This window comes from Lutra lutra, chromosome 14, assembly GCF_902655055.1.
Source record: "Lutra lutra chromosome 14, mLutLut1.2, whole genome shotgun sequence".
Classification (NCBI taxonomy): domain Eukaryota; kingdom Metazoa; phylum Chordata; class Mammalia; order Carnivora; family Mustelidae; genus Lutra; species Lutra lutra.
Window position 1 is genome coordinate 18297772 of NC_062291.1, and position 19181 is coordinate 18316952.

The following is a 19181-nucleotide window of genomic DNA, read 5'->3' on the forward strand; positions in this document are numbered from 1 at the left end:
TCCGTAGAGTCCGGAGGATGGGAATAAAGATGGTGGCCTCCCGGTCTCCGGCCCGGAGGAGCCGAGAGCCCGGGGCCCCACTCCTCAGTGCGCCCTCAGAGAACAGCGCCGAATGACTCCCGTCACCCTGGCCTCCGGCTGCGCTCCGAGCTGACCGAGCCTGTGACCGGTTCAAGGCAACCCCGAGTTGAGAGTCACTCCTCGGCTCTGTCTCTGCAGCCGGCTTCCCCGTTCTAATACCGGTAAGCTCTGCGACACTCAGACACCCCCGATCCTTCTGCGACCCTGCGGGACCTGAGGCCTCGCTTACCCCGCCTGGGCTTCACCCCAGTTAAGCCTCTGGAGCGATGTCCCTCAGCGGAACAGACTTTTAAAAGTCCTGATTTTGCTCCGTTGCTCCGCCGCTCACCGGGAGCCGGCCCCTCCCCCCGCGGTCGATCTTCCCGTCGCTTTGGATTCACTTTTCCGCCAGTCCTACCTTGCAGAAAGTGGTTGATTTTCTGTTTCTGGAATTGCTGTTCTTCTTCTCTTCAATCTCCCGTTGGATTTGTAGGTGTTTGCAATCTTTAGATAAGCTATTTAGCTGATCTCCCGCTACCCGAAGTAGTCTCAGCCTGCTACTTCTCCGCCATCTTGACTCCTCCTTTTTTTAAGATTTTATTTATTTATTTGACAGAGAGAGAAATCACAAGTAGGTGGGGCGGTGGGGGGGGGGGGAAGCAGGCTCCCCGCTGAGCAGAGAGCCCGATGCAGGGCTCGATCCCAAGACGCTGAGATCATGACCTGAGCTGAAGGCAGAGGCTTAACTTACTGAGTCACCCAGGTTCCCCAAGGTATCCAGTTTTAATAGTGACCCAGGGATGATATATTTTAAAAAATTAAAACTATCTACTACTAATTAGAATATTCTTTAACATACATGGTTTTTTTTAATCAGAAAAAAAGTTTAAAGGCTCTTTAATATTTTGGCAGGTTTTAGAGGGCATTACTGAAAAATTTAACGTAATCAGCTTTGCTTTAAATTGCTATTTTTAAGGGAACACTCATAGGGAATGCTTTCCTGAGTTATTTTCAAATATTTTTTGGCAAAAAATAGTTTTCATAATATCAAAAATGACTAATTCGTTTTTGGCTCTTAGAAAATTTAACTCACACAAGCATTTTTTACATTGCTACAGAGTCTTTCAAATTCTGCAATGTTAGATTCAGTCTAATAGTTATAATATTTATTTTACTTTTAGAAATTGAAGTCATATTAATCTTTGTGGTATATATCATGATGTGATGAACAACTCTGCACATTTTTTTTAATCATTTGGGATAGTTTCTTACAATAGTTCACAGACTTTATTTTTAGATACTAGACAATGTAACAGATACTTCAAATGACAAATGATTCTAATTAGAGATGTTAGATGGCAAAGCAACTCTTAAGTTAATATTTGGCCAAATTTAAACATTCAAAACTTCTAAGTTATTAAAAATGATATTTCTCATAAATGTATGCCAAGGGATCTGAAAAGTCCTCAAACCTACCTGGATGGCGTTAAAGTATTTCCAGTGACTCTAAAAAAAATTAAATCTGTCAATTTTAGATAAATTTTATTAAAGAATAGAATTTACCTGGCTTTACATTATTAAGAAAAAAACACAAATGAATAGAAATTATATACAAAGTTCCAGGATTTTATTCATATTATTAAAATTAGTTTTCAGATTGTTAAAACTGGTATAAACTATGGTAACGTTGGAAAACCTAAAATGGTAAGGATCACGGACTGCTTTCTCTGCTCTACTCTTGATTATCACATAACTAATGAGAGCCATATAACTAATGATTTCTACTGTAACTTCATTTTTTTAAAGATTTAGTTATTTATTTCAGAGAGAGAGACTGCAAGCTGGAGGGAAAGAATCTCAAGCAGCCCCACCTGGAGCTCCATCTCACGACCGTAAGATCATGGCCTGAGACTGGGTGTGTATTCCAACGCCAAAGAGTGCCAGTTTCGGTTGGAAGACAACACGGATTCAACAGAGGATTAAAATCAGAAAGTTAGCAGATACAGCCATGTAGATACTAAACTAATTTTAAATCCACCTCTGAGATTTCAATTAAATTGAAAAAGTAAAATTGTCAGCCCACTGAAGACAGGATTTTAAGAATGTAGATAAATGGCAAAAGAGTCAAATAGTGGAAACAATAGATTTTGAAGTCATTAAACATATGTTTGAGGAATGCCTGGGTGCAGTCAGTTAAGCATCTGCCTTCAGCTCTGGTCATGATGTCAGGGTCTTGGGATCGAGTCCTGACATGGGGTTCCTTGCTCAGTGGAGAGTCTGCTTCTCCCTCTGCCTCTTCCCCTCTCCCTGCTTATTCTCTCCCTCTCTCTTTCATGAATAAGTAAAACTTTAAAACAAAACAAGACAAAACAAAACAACACGCATGTTTGAGTTCCAGAACTGCATTCATCCATCAGGTGGGTTTGGGTAAACTACTCACCCCTCAGAGCCTCCATTTTATTTCTTGAGAGTAGGGCTCATCATATCAAACTGAGAGGATTGTTACCCTGCTAAAACAGGGCCCCAAACATTGGGTAGTTCAACCTGACTCCCACCAAACAATGAATAAAATGTATAATGATGCCTCAGTCTCCTCAAACAAGCAGATTTACAGCATGAACTTTGCATTTCAGAATCCACAAGTGTTAGAGCAGGGGGTGAAGGTGAGTGACCACTGCATAGCCTGAAGGGCACACACTCGTGAACGATACGCGAGGACCTTGCTGCACAGGTATGTGCTCAGACCACGTGTGCACACACCCCTCCCACTCCATCCTCAAGGAGAAAATGTGGAAGCGTGTCATTAGAGTTGCTGGCTAGTGGTGATGCAAAGATCAACGAGACCATAGTAGAGTATCCATTCCTACCTAAGCACTGCACTGAAGTTAAACTCTGAAAGCAGCACCTCTAAATCAACTATGAGAGGAAATCACTTTCTCAGTAAGAAAAATCCAAGAGGAGGGGCGCCTGGGTGGCTCAGTGGGTTAAAGCCTCTGCCTTCAGCTCAGGTCATGATCTCAGGGTCCTGGGATCGAGCCCCATATCAGGCTCTCTGCTTGTAGGAGCCTGCTGCCCCCTCTCTCTCTCCCTGCCTGCCTCTCTGCCCACTTCTGGTCTCTATCTGTCAAATAAATAAATAAAATCTAAAAAAAAAGAAAAATCCAAGAGGAAAATGTGACACAGCAGTAGCAGGTGGTCTCTCTGTGCAGAAGAGAACCAAGGCTTGGGTTTATTTGTGCCCACTGTGAATGAGGAAATCTACAAGATTTCCATCACTATTTGGATTAAGAGTGTGCATAAAGGCACAATAAACTTAATTGGTTGTTTTTTAGTTTGTTTGTTTGTTTTTACATTAGATGACTTGTATTCTGTATTTTTATAGCTACCGGACTGAATTCCTGCTTTCTTAGTAATGTTTACAAAATTGCTTTCTTCTCCTCTATCACATTTAAGGTTTTGTTGCTATTGTTGTCATTGTTGATGTTGTTGTTGTTGTTTTTACCACATTGCTATGCAAGGTTTCCACAACCTCAAAAGTAAAAGTCCTGCTATGTTAGTATTTGTATTTCTTTATCTACATATATAATAGATTTAAATGGGTATAAAATAGCTCATTTTTAAGTATTTGGCCTAATTGATGGTAATATAAGCACTTCCACAAACACATATGGGATATGTTGTTTATTATTCATTTAAACCATCCAAATACAAAGTACTTTTTTTTAGATATGGTAATTGTGAAAGTCCCAGAAGCAAAGAGCTTAAGTACTATGTAAAGTGTTCATAGAAACTATTGGTGTCTAAAGCAATAATTCATTATTAACTCATGAGTGTTCATAGACATTATGACACAAATTTTAGATCAAAACCTTTGTTTTGCTTATAACCCCTTTCCTTATTAACTTATTAGACACAGAAAGCACTTTTCGTAAGTTAGCAATTAGGGGGATGAAGAAAGTATTGTGGAGATAAATATATTTGGAATATCCCTGACATTTTTACCATCACTCATCCATTTATGAAATAACAATATTAAGGATGTCCATTCCAAAAAGAAAACATCAAATACTAGGTCCCATGGCTATGTTAGTCACAGAGCACATAGCAGGGAAGATATAATCTTGCTTTAGAGCTGTTCTTCCCTAAACAAACAGGCAGATAATAATACAAGACAGCAATAGCCAAACTATGGAAAGAACCTAGATGTCCATCTACAGACGAATGGATAAAGAAGATGTGGTATATATACACAATGGAATACTATGCAGCCATCAAAAGAAATGAAATCTTGCCATTTGCGACGACGTGGATGGAACTAGAGGGTATCATGCTTAGCGAAATAAGTCAATCGGAGAAAGACAACTATCATATGATCTCCCTGATATGAGGGAGAGGAGATGAAACATGGGGGGTTGAGGGGGTAGGAGAAGAGTAAATGAAACAAGATGGGATTGGGAGGGAGACAAACCATAAGTGACTCTTAATCTCACAAAACAAACTGAGGGTTGATGGGGGGAGGGGGTTGGGAGAGGGCGTGGGGTTATGGATATTGGGGAGGGTATGTGCTATGGTTGTGAAGTGTGTAAACCTGGCGATTCGCATACCTATACCCCTGGGGATAAAAATATATGTTTATAAAGCTGTAAAAAAAAAAAAAAAGAAAGAAAGAATGAAAGAAAGGATGAATACCCAAGTTTTGTAGCAACATGGACGGGACTGGAAGAGATTATGCTGAGTGAAATAAGTCAAGCAGAGAGAGTCAATTATCATATGGTTTCACTTATTTGTGGAGCATAACAAATAGCATGGAGGACAAGGGGAGATGGAGAGGGGAGTTGAGGGAAATTGGAAGGGGAGGTGAACCATGAGAGACTATGGACTCTGAAAAACGATCTGGGAATTTTAAAGGGGTGGGGGGTGGGAGGTTGGGGCACCAGGTGGTGGGTATTGTGGAGGGCACAGATTACATGGAGCACTGGGTGTGGTGCAAAAATAATGAATACTGTTATGCTGAAAAAAATAAAAAAATTAAAAAAAAAAAATAATAATACAAGACAGCATGTGTTATAATACATCCAGTTACCAAGACCCTTGGGTACTGGGGGGCATGTAAACAAATTCTTCTGAACGGGGTAAGGCAGCAGGTGGAGTTTTCACAGCAATGACTTTTAATCCGAAATTGGTCGTAGGCCACACAAAATCACAGGTGTATGAAGAACACAGTATGATCAGGAAACAGAACATGCTTTGCTGGACTCTCAGATATTCGGGTGTGAGCAGGGAAGAACAGGTTGAGGCCAGATCATCATGGATGGAACAGAGAGTATCGTTACTGGGAAATTTCTCAAAACACGAAATTCATTTTTTAAACTGTTCCAAGCCAGCTGCCAGGTCATGAAGCAGCCTCGTGCATATTCCCACAAGGTGAAGAAGGGAGGCCTGCCCTCAAGTAGTGAAGGGGCCTGGAAGCAGATTTTCCAAGGCCTGCCAATAGTCACTTGGGGGAGCCTGGAAGCAGAACTTACCCCAGTGACACAACTAACAGCTTGACTGCGACACTGTGTGCAACCCCGAGCCAGAGCAAGTCAGTTAGGCCAGTCCTAGGATGCCTTGCCACGGGATGTTGGCGAGAATATGTGTTTGATTTTTCAGGCTGTTATGTTTGGGGTAATGGTGACACATCATTAATACACGTTAAAGTAAAATGGGTGGTCAAAACTAGGCACATAAGAGTTCGTTCACGGTACTGGGTACCGGAAGTTCTGTGTGTGTGTTTGCATGCACGTGTGTGTGTGTGTGTGTGTGTGTGTGTGTGTACATGCACACCTGGAGTTATGGGGGAAAAGTGTGGGGAGATGGTGGTGGGGTCCAATATTAAAGATCTTGCCAGAGTATTAGAAATCTGTATTTGGCCAGAGTATTAGAAATCTGCATTTTCAGCTGTTACAAGTCTCTAAACCATTCATCATCTATCATCATCATCATCATTCAATCAACTAAAGGTCTCCAGGTCTGCTAATATAATTGAAAAACTTCTTTGTAAGATTTAATTAATTCATTTACTTGAGAGAGAGAGAGAGACAGACAGCATGAGTGGAGGGAGGGAAAAAGAAAAGCAGGCTCCCCGCTGAGCAGGGCTCAATCCGAGGGTTCTGAGATCATGACCTAAGCAAAGGACATTTTTATCTGACTGAGCCATCCAGGTGGCCCCATTATTGACCAACTTTTAAAACCACCTATAATGTTCAAAGCTTTGCTTCTGACCTCAATGTCTATAGAAAAGCAAGTACTTCAACAGGTACATAAGATACTACCCTTTATAGAATTTGATAATAGGTTGAATGGGATGATCAGAAAGGGAAATGCCAGGTTTTCCCCTCAGGTTTCTGCCCACCAGGAAGAGGAATTCCTCTGAGCAGGTAGGGTGGGGTCTATATTCATGATTTGCAAATGGTCCCGAGAAGGATGGTATAGGGCATGGTGGCTGTGAGAAAATGAAATAATTCATGTCCTCGTGCAGCAGACTCGTAATGGTGCACAGTAGAAGGAAAGAGGAAAGTCTGTTTTTCTAATCAACTTTTAGGAAAAAAAGATTCTTAAAAGACACTTCAGGTAAGAAAACCCACACGTCCTTGCATCTTTTTTGAAAAAGGAATCACTTTAGTGTCTAAATTTGTTGCTATGTCTCTGAAAACACTGTATGCCTTGTTTTAATGCTTTATTTTATTTTGTTCTTAGAAGCAGCCTTCAAACAATCCTGTTCATGAAAAAGAGTCAATGAGTGATAATCTACTGCATGTTTCCTGGCTGTGTGACTTCTTAGATTCGGTTGGAGTCTGTAGCCACTAGAAGCTTTCAGAGCATGAAATTCTCCTGATGTAACTCTTCAACTGGAAAAACCATTAGCTGAGAACCAACCCATTTTGTTCTATAGCTCCCTTTCAATACCACAACCTTATATTAAACTATTACGAACCTCATGACTGACAAATTTTGAGTCTAGAAGGATCTTTGGCATTGATTTATTAACTGTGAAATCTTTCTGCGGCAGGAGCTGGGGAGTACTCTTCAGGGTGTGGAGGTGAGCACGCTGAAGTGAAAATGAGGGATGACCCAGTGCTTTTCAACCACACAATCATCTAAATTTTTGTATTTTACAGACACCGAATACATGGACATCATTCTTCAAGGAAACTGGATTTCTGAATAAGAACTTTCTTTATACCCTATCTATAATTCTTCTGTGAAATTTAGACAAACATTTTCACAGCCTGGAGAATATACCCATGCCTTCTGCAGGCTTTCTGTGCGGTAAAGCCACTCAGAAATTAGCTTTACTAATTTTACAACCTTTCTGGGAGAAAACAGAGAAGGCACTAAATTTAAAAAAACAGAAATTGTATGTCCCTCAGTTGTTAAGTGCATAAAGGTAATTCTCCGACCATTTTATCAGAAAAGAGGAATATATTTTACAATTCATATGAAATTCAAGGTAATATTTAACTACAATTATATTTCAGAGATGATAATTTAAAACATCTCCAAAAGTTTTTATTTGTTCCCAAATTACTTGCTACTATGAGAGAAATAACAATAAATAATTTAAAAGCATGATTCATAGTGTCTTTTAGCTTTAGTATATTCATCTGCATACTTGGAACTCAAACTGTAGACTCCTTTCTTCATTTATCAAGCTCACACAAGGAATGTATTTATAATCATTACCTCTGCATCTTTTTACTAAGCTATATATATTCATTCTATGCATGCACATGTATACATACATTCATACAGGTCAAGATTATATGTGCTTATATGAAGTGAAAAGCAATGAAAAATTGCATCTTTCTATGGAACCCATCACTTATTTTTTAAACTCATAAACAGTACACTTGTTTCCAGCGGGATTTTAATCCTACTAAAACCCAGAGATTCAAATCATCTTCTATCACTTAAACTCTAAAAATCAAAATAACTTCTCTGCAATATAAGTTTTGATTTTCTCTTAAGTCAGATGTTTTGTAGATGAAATCTAATTGGGTTAAAACTTCATCTTATTCTGTGATTTAACCCTTGTGGATTCAGCTCATTTGCAGAAAATAGACTACAAATAAGAAATGGTTAAAGCTTGTGACTTCAGTGACATGAGATGTAGAAATATAACTTCCATAATTTCTAAACTAAGTCATATGCCTAAGTTACTCTTAAAATTAAAATGGAAAAATTCCAAACATCTCTGATGAAGAACTCAAAATAATAAGCACAGCAATCGGGGTGCCTGGGTGACTCAGTGAGTTAAAGCCTCTGCCTTTGTCTCAGGTCATGATCCCAGGGTCTTGGGATCCAGCCCCGCATGGGGCTCTCTGCTCAGTAGGGAGCCTGCTTCCCTTCCTCTCTGTCTGCCTGCCTCTTTTCCTACTTGTGATCTCTGTCTGTCAAATATATAAATTAAAAAATCTCAAAAAAAAAAAAAAAACAAGCACAGCAATCATGTAAGAACTCCAATCTCAAGGACAGCACCAGCAAAATGGAAATGGTCTACTAAAGTTTAAATGAGATAATGATGCCACACACTCAACATAAACACAAACACAAAGTAAGTACTCAAGGAAATGAAAGTCACTCTTATCCCAACATTGATCCTTATCTTTTATAATTCAGGAACAATTACAATCTTGGCATTTGAGGTTCTTTTTGTCTCTTCCCTGATTTTCTTTGCTTTATATAAGTAAATGAGCTCTTGATAGAAAGTGTGCAATTCAAATTCTAGATTTCCACTTGGTAACATCACTGTATGCTAGTAAATTCTATTTTTAAACATACATGATCATATCCTAAATTACCAGCATTTTCTGAGATCTGGGCTTCATAATATTTTGAGTAGAAACAAAGTTTTTGGAGCTCATCTGTTTGAAAAGGAGGGTATTGGAACCTTCAGTGGTGTTGGGCTATTGATTCTCCAACTTGGTTTCTGAAGGAAAAACAGGCTCTAAAAGTGGTGTCCTTTTCCAGTCACTGAACTTTCAGTGAAATCCATGTTTTTATACTACTCACCTTTTTCTAGAAAAAGTATGGGAAGAGGAAAAGTGTATAAATTTGATACTGAGAATTTCCCAGATCAGAGAGTCTTGGGTAGAAGAGGGCTTGTGTCCACCAGAACAGGAGCCAATGCTAAGATCATTACTGGGGGCAATTCTCACACCTCAGTGACTGCCAGCCAGCCTGCACTGTTCATGAATAAACCTCTATGGTTATGAGCGATTGCACAACAGAGGCAAGAAAACAGAGCTCTCCTCCAAGGAATATATTTAAGAGTATGAATTTAAATTCAGTGAGGCCTAAACTTCAGTACAGGATTTTCCTTTTTGAATAACATAAGCTCACCTATTTTCAGTTGTCTCACTCATAAAATTGGGAGTAATTGTAACAGTTCATGGGTTAAAATTATATTATAGACATAAATATCTTAGCAATAAAGTAAAAAATAAAAAAAAATTAACTTTTGTGTTAATGTTATGATGATACACTTGAAACTACAAATAAAAAAATGATCTGGATAGAAATGAAATGGAGGGCATGTATTACATGGAGCACTGGGTGTGGTGCATAAACAATGAATTCTGGAACACTGAAAAGAAATTTAAAAAAATAAATAGAAATTTTTTAAAAAAAGAAAGTAATACAATTTTAGAAGGGTTTATTCCACATAAAAGAACATAGGACATAAATAAGTCTCAGGATGTACTATAAGGACCTCAAACAACTGTGAAAAGGAAAATACAACATGGCAAATACCAAAATAATATTCAATGTTTCGCTCATGTTTTCAGAAAATATCTTTCATGTCTAGAAAATCTGTGGAATAAATGAGCCACTATTGGGCTCCTGGGTGGCTCAGTCTGTTAAGCGTCTGCCTTCCGCTCAGGTCATGAACCCAGGGTCCTGGGATCCAACCCCACATCCAGCTCCCTGATCAGCAGGGAGTCTGCATCTCCCGCTCCCTTTCCCCCTTCCCCTGTTCATGTGCTCTCTCTCAAATAAATAAATAGAATCTTTATAATTATAAAAAAATAAATGAGCCAATACTTTATTTTATTATTGTTTTAAAGATTTTATTTATTTATTTGAGAGACATAGATAGCAACAAAGAGCACAAGAGGGGAGGAGCAGGGAGAAGCAGGTTCCCTGCGGGCCAGATGCCCCGAAATGAGCCAGTGCTTTAAATGAATTCTCAAAAATAAATTAATAAACCTGCTATGTCACATGAGCTAAGCATTATAAGGGGGCACAGTCTCTGTTCCAAAGCAAGGAAAATGGACTGGGGAGAAATGTGCTCAAGGCTAACAAATGAAAAACAAATTAATTAAATTGTTCAAAATAATAAAACAAGTATTAAATACAACCTGTACAATTACCAAATAGGTTATACTGACAATAACTGCCATGGAGTAGTTTTAAGATAAAGGAAGTTACAGGAACACAGAATCTTTATTAATTAGCCACAAACATAAGTATTTAAAAATAAAATATTTTTGATATTTTAAAATATTAAAATTATATATATGTATATAACCTGCTATGAATGTCAGAGGAAAGGAAAATAGGAAAAAATGATGTTGGAAGCTGAGAGCTAAACCTTCCCATTACTCACTTCTCATTTAACAGCAATGATTCATGATACATAGCTATTATTTAATTTTGACACTAAATTTCTACTTTAAATTCAATGTCAGCATGGTCATTTCTTTTTTTTTTTTTAGATTTTATTTATTAATTAGAGAGCAAGAGATAGAGGGAGGGAGAAATAGAGAGAGAGCACAAGCAGCGTGGGAGAGCCAGGAGCCAGACATGGGACTCGATCCCAGGACTTGGAGATCACACGCTAGCCAAAGGCAGACACTCAACCATCTGAGCCACCTAGGCACCCCTATCATGGTCACATCTTATTATTTTATTTTGTTCTGTTCTGCTTTTACTATTCCAAGTACTTTTAGCTTGTTACATATAATGATGCGGTTGTGAATTGTCTTGCGGATATTTTACCTGTATCTTTTTCCCCACCTTTACTGTCTGACAACTGTGTCTTGCAGAATGCAGAAGGAATTGTTTTTGTTTCATTTGTCATTTTTATTTTTTATTATGTTCAGTTAGCCATAATATAGTACATCATTAGTTTTTGATGTGGTGTTCAACGAGTCATTAGTTGTGTGTAATACCATTGCTCATCACCACACGTGCCCTCCTTAGTACCCAACACCTGGTTACCCCATTGTTTCTGTTTGCTTTCACTATTGTTATTACATAAGAAGAGACTTTTTAATAGATAAGAATTGGTAACCACATGGTATCAAATAGGATTAAAAGGGCAAATAATTTGAAATTTTTAAAGTTAACCTCTTTTATTATTTATGTATTTTATGTATTCTTGAAAGTTTTAAAAATACATAGTTTTGGCTTCATAATAGCATCATGCCAAATATTCTGCTTTAAAACTCTTTTTGTTCACATAACATGACTTCTTAAATTTGAGTTTAGGTATCTACAGGTATATCTATATATAAATTTAAATCTTCACTAATAATGAAAGTATATCATTCTATTGAATATGCCACTTACTTTGTTTATATTAGATGGTTATGTTGTTTCTGATTTTCCACTAAGTAGAATGCTATGAATATGGAAATGTACATATTTATATTTCTATCTTTGCACACTTATAGTTTTCTGTGAAATGTTTATGCTTACTTATGTTTTTTCCATTTATAATATCTCATGATATATCAAAAAAAGAAGGAAGGGAGAAAGGAAGGGAGGGAGGGAGAAAGAAAAAAAAAGAGTCCTTACATAAACATCCTTTCCATTATTGGTTACTTCTCATTCTGTGCCACACTTAGATACAATTTAGGCCACTTGCTAACTTCTCTATCGAGTGGCATTCTGCACATCTCCTTATCTTTGGCAGAGAGACTCCTAAATCAATACTTATCTAGAAAGAAAGCCTTAATATGGGAAGAGTGATGTTTAAAAGTCATGAAGCAATCAAGGGGAAAAACGGGTCCATGTTAATCTGGAATCATCATCCCTTCACCCCGTCTAGTCACAGCCACCTAGAGAAAGGCAAAGCCATCCAAATGGAGAATTGCAATGAAATCGAGTTTACATTCATTTGGCTAGAAAGCACACCCAGGTTGATTTCATGGGCTGGAGAAATACATTAACAAGCCTGAAAACTAGGGAGGAAGAGAATATTTGAAGGGCTGGGATCAAGTCATATATAAATGAGTTTCTTGAAACAGTTAAGAGATCACTCACAGACCCAGTAACACGGACGCACCCAAGGAAAATTAGAGAACAATGTTCTGACAGGATGTTCCCTTAGGTTCTATCATCTGTGTCAAATCTGGTCAGTGCTATATGGATTCCGTGTTTAGAAGGATTTTAAGGGAGTGTGTTGTGAAGGAGAAAGAAAAGCCGTAATTTATTTGCTGTATCTGCCAGGAGAAAGGGAATGAGATGGAGAATTTGTCATCCATGGGGTACTGCAAAGATCTTCAAATGCGATGCTGGCCAGAACCTGCTTTAAATCACCTCCAGGTCATTTAAAAGCTGAATACTTTTGATCAGTTACATATAACCTCTCTAATTCTTTGTTCTCAATTTAATCACTTGTAAAATGAACACATAACGCCTACTCTGATGAGCTACTGAATTCAGAGATCACAGATAAATAAATGTTCTAGCAGGGTGCCTGGCCCAGGACAGCCAACAGTTCCCTGATACCTTCTAGTATCATTCCTGATTCTTTCAATGACATGGAGCCTTTACTCTTGCATAGAGAGATTAGTCATTCTTTAACTGCTGATGGTGTCCTGTGTGTGTACAACTTCCTTATTGAAGCTACTTTTGATCATTATGATGATTTCCCCCATGCCCTCAAGAAAGGGCTTCTTGATTAAGAGGCTAAACAAGAAAATTCCTCTTTCTCATTTACAAAGGAAAGTCCATATTAATCAAGTGAATATGTTTGTAAAAATAATATCCTCCTTCCCATAGTGGGGCGGGGGTAAGCTTGCTCATAATTTGTTTCTCTTCTTAGGATAAAGATCTAAAGCCTGAAGGGGTAATAGGGTTTTGGACAAAGCATTAAAAAATAAGCTTCAGACAATATTATACGTTCCTATGATATTTCAGTAACTGTCTCAATTATGTGGTTACCTTCAAAAAGTGATGAGTTGCGTAACATAATTTGATAATTTTGAAATACAGGTCACCTGGAAAGGAAAATAAAATAGTACTGTATATCCTCATCAAATCACTATTTCCTATGTCATAGAAAGAAAAATTGGCCACCTTTTGAAATAAGTCATCAAGGTGCTATGACCTTGAATGTCCAGTAAACTTCATCATGAAGGCCCTATTCTAAGTCAATATAACCAGCAGTAACAAGAGCTGTGAAGGAAAGCATTCCTGCATACGTTTCATGTGTTTGCTGAGTGATCTTACCACATCATGATCACAATGTTAACTGTAGGCTTCTCTCACCTCTGAAAGTAGAGCTCAGTAGTTCTTATACATCTAATTCATGACCAATAGCAGAGCAGGTGGATGGTGACAGGGATAGGATGGGAAAGACTCAGTCTTTGAAACAGAAACATCTACATGTAATTCTCATTGTACTATAATTTTAGCCAGCATACCCTATAATGAATGTTACAGAAAAAAAAATAAATGTGTGTGTTTATATACATATGGTTTATACATATGTTTTATATATGTTTATATATATTTTATATATATTTACATAAATTTTTATTGTATTCTAATAATATACTTGGAGTGTTACATAATTTAATATCTTACTGAGGATAAATACTCATTAATTTCTCTGTCTTTTGAAATTTTGTAAAAACATTTTACTAGTAAATTCATTTTTATTTCATCAAAGATAACTAAACAACATGAAGATATAAAAATCAGCTTTGCCTTAATGTATATTTTGTATACATTTATATATATATATTTTTTTATAGGTTCCTTCTAATTATATTCTCTCAACTAATTCTCAGTAAATTCCTTAAATAGTTCATTAAATTTTCATCTGGGTTTAGAGAGGAAAATGAGACACTGAATCTTTTTCTGTATGAAGAAATTTTCACCTTTAATCTTGCTCTTAATGCCTACATAATGTTTCATCTAAAACCTTAAATACTCTATGTTTGGACATTCTGATTTGTTCTAAACTCGCTATCACTTTTTCCTTCTGTTTTATGGCACTGAGATTACTCTTTTCCCATAGAGCCCGTATTCTACTGTGGAGATAGAAATCAAACCAGAGAATAAATGGAAATCCAGATAGTAATCATTCCTAGAAGGGAAATACAAACACTGAGACTGTCTTGAGTGTTACTTTATATCATAGCCCTTCCTTTTGTACAAAGTGGGTATGCACAGAAGTATGTCATGTCATGCATTTTTTTTTAAGATTTTCTTTATTTTTTTGAGAGAGAGTGAGAGAGAACACAAGTAGGGGCAGTGGCAGATGGAGAAGCAGGCTCCCCCTGAGCAGGGCAGCCTGATGCGGGCTCGATCCCAGGACCTCAGGATCATGACCTGAGCCAAAGGCAGACACTTAATAGACTGAGCCACCCAGGTGCCCCCAGTATCATGCATCTTTTTAAGATCAATCTTTTTAAGAGTGGATATGAGGAAGTGTGGAGTGGAAACAGGGAAGTTTAGTGATGAGGAGATAATAGACTAGTGAACAAGTTTGTACTTGGAACCAAACAAGAATAGAATAGTTCTGGGAGTAATTGATGTGTGGGATATAAGAATGCTTTACAGATTTAGGGCTTGAAATCTCAGGTGGATGATGGTGTCATTTTTTAAAGAAAGGAATGACTACCTCTATCAAGTAATACTCTGTTGTATACTCTTAGTCATAAATATCAGTGTAGCAATGACATTTTCTTTAGATAAATTCTTAGAAATAGAATTAATTAATATTGTTTCTATATTCATTATACACATTGCACAATTCCCCTTATACACATTCCCACCAATTTAAATTCATACTAACTGAAGATGATAATATTGGTTCCACTGGGCCTAAAAGTATTATAAACCATTTAAATATTACATACTTAAATCATAGCACAGGTGATGGTTAATTTTAGGTCAGTTTGACTGGACTGAGGGATGCCCCAGACAGTGGGTAAAACATTCTTTTTTCAGTGTGTTTATGAGAATGTCTCTGGAACAGATGAGCATTTGAATCAGTAGACTGAGTAAAGTCTATGGAAATCAACCCAAGGTGGACATCACCCAATCCTCTGAGGGCCTAAACAGGAGAAAAAGGTGAAGGAAGGAAGGAAGCACAAATCTTTCCTATTTGCTCAGCTGGGATGCCCACATTCTTCTAACCTCAGACACTAGTGTTCCTGGTTCTTAGGCCTTTAGACTCAGTCTGGGACTTAACACCACTGGCCCCTCAACTCTTAGGACTTTGGACTTGAACTGAATTACACCCCTGACTTTATTGGCTCCCCAGCTTGAAGACAGTGGTTCATGGGATTCCTTCGCCTCCTTAACCCTGTGAGTCAATTCTTTCAATAAATTTCCCCTTTTATCTATCTGTCCATCCATCCATGCATCCATCCACCCATCCATCCACCCATCCATCCATCCATCCATCCAGTTGGTTGTTTCCCTGAAGAAATCTAATAGAGCATACCTTACAAAAATGTATACATTTTAGAGTACAGATAAATGCATTAACACATCATGAATATACTTATGAAAACATCACAGAGGTAAAGAAAAATAAATATTAGCCTATCAGAAACTATCACACTTCCTCCCTTTTGGCTTCTAATAGCATGAAATAATTTTCTCCATTTTTCCATGTTATGGAAATGGTATAAAACGGTATTTGTATGTGTGTGTGTTTGGCTAATGTTGCTAATGTTTGTTAGTAGGGTCAATCCATACTCTTGTGGGAGTATGTGGAACATTTGTTTAGTTGTGTGGTGATCTGTGGCTATACTCTGTCCCCCTTACATGCAGTCTCACTTTCCCTCAGTCAGTCACAGTCAGGAAGCAGATGATCATCCTTCTGACATATTGCCAGATAGTTATTATGTAATGCTGTAATGCTACTTCAGAATGCCTACATCACTCCACTCACTTCATCTCATTACTATTATTTCACACTTATTATCAGTATTTTAGCATCTCACATCATCACAAGAAGAAAGGTGAGTACAGTATAATATTTTGAGAGAGACAGCATATTCATATAACATTTACTAGACCATATTGTTATATCTGTTTTATTTTATTAGTTATTATTAATCTCCTACTGTGCCTAATTTCTAAATTCATCCTTACCATAGGTATGCATATATGGGAAAAATAGCATATAGGGCTCAGTAGTATCTGTGGCTTCAGGCATCCCCTGGGGATCTTGGACCATACCCCTTACAACAAAGGGGAGACTAGTGGATATTCTTTACTTAACACAATTTATTCATTCATTCTATTATTTATGGTTATTTGAGCTGTTACTAGTTTAGGGCTATTTAAACAATAATGCTAAGAATATGCTGATATTTTGGTTCCGTTATGATGACTATCTTCCTAGGGGTGAAACTTTTGATATCCTAGTATATGCATAACTTTATATTTAGAAGATGTCAAATCATTCTTTCAGGTGAATTCACACTTTTCTACTGGAAGCTTGCCTTGAAAATCCTGAATGATTCACATGCTTGCCGTTATTTTGTATTACTTTTCTTTCAATTTTAGCCCTTCTCACAGGTGTGTAGTGGTATCAGTTGATGTAATTTGCATTTTCCTCATAGATTTAGGCTCCTTTTCTTAAGTTTGCTGCCCATTCAGATAGCACCCTCATGAGCTTGTAGCTGGAGTCTCTTGTCCATTCCTCTCTAGCTGTCTATAATGTTTTTACTGACATGAAGGAGTATCCTATATATTCTTTATATGAGATCTGTTTTTGTTATGTGTGTTACAAACATATCCTTCCACTCTATGAATTGTCTTTTCACTATCTTAATTATATGTTTTGATGAGTATTTTTAATCTTAATATAGAACAATTTATCTACCTTTTTATCGCAGTTAGTGCTGCTGGTTCACATTTAAGAAATCATTCTTTATCCAGGTTTCAGAGGATACACTCCTGTGGTACCTTCTAGAATCCTTATGGAGTCTGCACACCAGCTAGGACTTGATTTGTGTATGACGTGTGAGGAAAGGAGCTGTTGAAGGCAAGATACACCCTACAGCACAGTGAATTTTCCTTGGGAATGTGAAAGCTGATGTCAAACCAGGGGCACAGGGAGAAGAGTTTATTAGAGGAATGAAAAAATGAGTTATTGACTAAAACTGAATTTGAAGCAGGAGTGTTGAGAGATGAAGCTGAAGAGATAATGAAGACTAGATTGGGACTTACTAATAATAATAAATTTGCAATATTATAATAAATTATATTATTTAGGGTTGCTACTTTTAATGACAAGTGAGGCTTGATTCCCTTCAGAGACAGAAAGTGAAAATAATGCGTAAGTGAGATTTATACAGAACTCTGGCTTGAAATGACTAAGTCTTATTTAAATAAAAATCCATAGGCTTTTAAAATAAATTCATTCTGGGGGCACCTGGGTGGCTCAGTGGGTTAAGCCGCTGCCTTCGGCTCAGGTCATGATCTCAGGGTCCTGGGATCGAGTCACGCATCGGGCTCTCTGCTCGGCAGTGATCCTGCTTCCCTCTCTCTCTCTCTGCTTGCCTCTCTGTCTACTTGTGATCTCTCTCTGTCAAATAAATAAAATCTTTAAAAAAAATCCTTTAAAATAAATTCATTCTGAATAGCAATTCTTTATCAATAATTGTAATAGTGCATTAATGAGACATCAAGCTTTGACACTAGAGGATTTTTGACATTTTTTAAAATGCCCTCCAATATAAGCAAATTGCTAAGGTATATAGATATGCTCACATACATTTGGAGTGGAAGGCCTTTTAAAGACCTTCTCCTCCAGAGAAAGTAAAAAAACATTTTAAGAAATAAAATGTATTTTTCACCAAACATTTTATGCCTTTGGTACTTAACATAATAACTTTTATTTCTATAAAAACTAATAAGGTTAAGTGTCCAAATGATTTTTAAACTATAGTGTTACTGAATTTTAAATGGTCTTGTGCACAATCAATTATGTTTAGGTCAAAAATGTTTAGGTCATCCCTACTTGCTCATAATGGCAGAGTACAAGAAAGGATAAAAATAGGTTCAAAGTATTCCAAGATGCAAAACTATTTGTAGTCACATCATTTCCTGAAATCATCCACATATTTATTGGGCAAAACTGGGTTATAATATCAGATATTAGAAGCATTTATAGGAATCCATGAACCACCCTCAGATTTCAGCTATACTAAGTAACATCAATTCATCTTTTTAAAAGAACCAAGTTAGTAAATATGTATTTAGTCAAAATCTCCATTAGTGGCCTTGAACAACATATAATAATATGAAACTTCGTCCTGTCCTCAAGGAAGTAGTAGTCAAATAGAAACAGGTAATATCTTTATACATGAAAGTTAAATATGAGTCTAATGATCAAACATTACCCAGAGTCATTATTAAAATTCACACTGCATTTGTATCCTGCAGAAACATGTGATATGCAGAGCTGATCTTGATAGACACAATGCCTCAGACAGTAGGAGAGGATAATATAAAATTTTGGAATGATTGCCATGTTTCCTAATTCTTTACTTTTTACCTACATCCCAAGGGAGCATGCAGGCTTTTGAGGCCTGACTCTTGGGGAATGGAAAATCAGAAGATATATATGAGACCTTAGGAAAAAGAAAGCAGATAATCCTGCTAAGAACATAGAACTGAGTTCATGATGTTATATGTACCTGTTTCTTTGAAGCAATGCTAAAAGTGTTTCACCATGTTTATAATAAGAAATATGGAGCCCTGTGACTGCCCTTGCTGTACTCTTAACTGCTGATCTTTGTAGGTGATGAATGGAATTGGACCTTGAGCTATCCACTTAAACTACTGACCTAAGAGCTATTTCACATGGCAGGCAAGCC

At 37.3% G+C, this 19181-nt stretch overlaps 1 protein-coding gene and 1 long non-coding RNA gene across 2 annotated transcripts in view; one reads left to right on the top strand and one right to left on the bottom strand.

Annotated features, from left to right (window-relative positions):
- PCDH15 (protocadherin related 15) overlaps positions 1-19181 on the bottom strand; it is a 1821443-nt gene that overhangs the window by 897740 nt on the left and 904522 nt on the right. The gene's annotated exons all lie outside the window — the stretch shown is intronic.
- LOC125084676 (uncharacterized) lies at positions 6265-7616 on the top strand. The gene is made up of 3 exons (XR_007122663.1): positions 6265-6358; positions 6799-7141; positions 7221-7616. It is a non-coding gene; the product is annotated as an uncharacterized LOC125084676 (long non-coding RNA).